Below are 1,003 nucleotides of genomic sequence, written 5' to 3' on the forward strand. Positions count from 1 at the left end.
ACAGGGGCGGATCTAGGGGGGGGGGCCCAAACTGAAAAAGATGTACATTTTTTTTACTTAATAGGCAGCTTATTTTCGCGGTTCGCTAGGTAGTATTGCCTATTTTCGCCAAAATAAGACATATTTTCAAGCTTTGTAGTGGTGTACGAGCTTATAGCGCCATATAATGAATATTTTCAAAAAATGGTAAAATTCGTTTCGCGCACTCGCGCAAAGCGGCGTTTTTCAGATTTGCAGCGACGGCTTAAGTGACCGTAAGCTGACCTCGACTATATAATACCTAACTTAAATCCAAGTACAATTAAAAGCTTTTTGTTGTTAATACACATCTGTATCAGAACCAGCCTGCCAATATACTTCATCCGGCCCGCCGCCTCTTTGACAAATTAGACACGAGTCCATTTGAAATACGTTTTGACTTTTTTATGTGTGTAAATGCGAAAAATTTTCGCGCTTCGCGCTAATGATCTTTATGCATCCAATGTGTTTACGTTTTGATGCTCTTTTTGAACTAGATCAGCGCTTCTTTACTGTTGCGCCGTGGAAAGCTGCCAAGTGCGTCGCGGACAAACGAAAAACGTATTCAAACATAATTGACAAATATTTTTTAACCATTTTTTTTTAAATGTAACAAAAACACAAAACTCAAAAGAAATACCGGTATGCAAAAAAAATCGCGCTCGCTAGCTTCGCTCGCCAGGTGTGCCCCAAATGGTTAACAAACACTAAAATAGATTAACTATCAAACTTTATCGCGTTTTCTCAAAGTAGTTTTATTACACTTTTTTAATAGTAGTAGGGGGATGACGACGTGTGGACTGGAATTTTAAACCAAGTATACGCTTTTTTTAAAGACTTTACTGCCTCCTTAAAAGTAGGCTAATTATAAACACGTTTTTAAAGTGCAAAAAATCCGAGGCCCACCTGATTCACAATTGTTACAAAGTTGTAATAACACAAAATCTCATTTAACATATGTTGTGCGGCCCGCAGAGACCTTTCT

This window comes from Ascidiella aspersa, chromosome 3 (assembly GCF_963924565.1).
Source record: "Ascidiella aspersa chromosome 3, kaAscAspe10.2, whole genome shotgun sequence".
In the NCBI taxonomy this organism is placed as follows: domain Eukaryota; kingdom Metazoa; phylum Chordata; class Ascidiacea; order Phlebobranchia; family Ascidiidae; genus Ascidiella; species Ascidiella aspersa.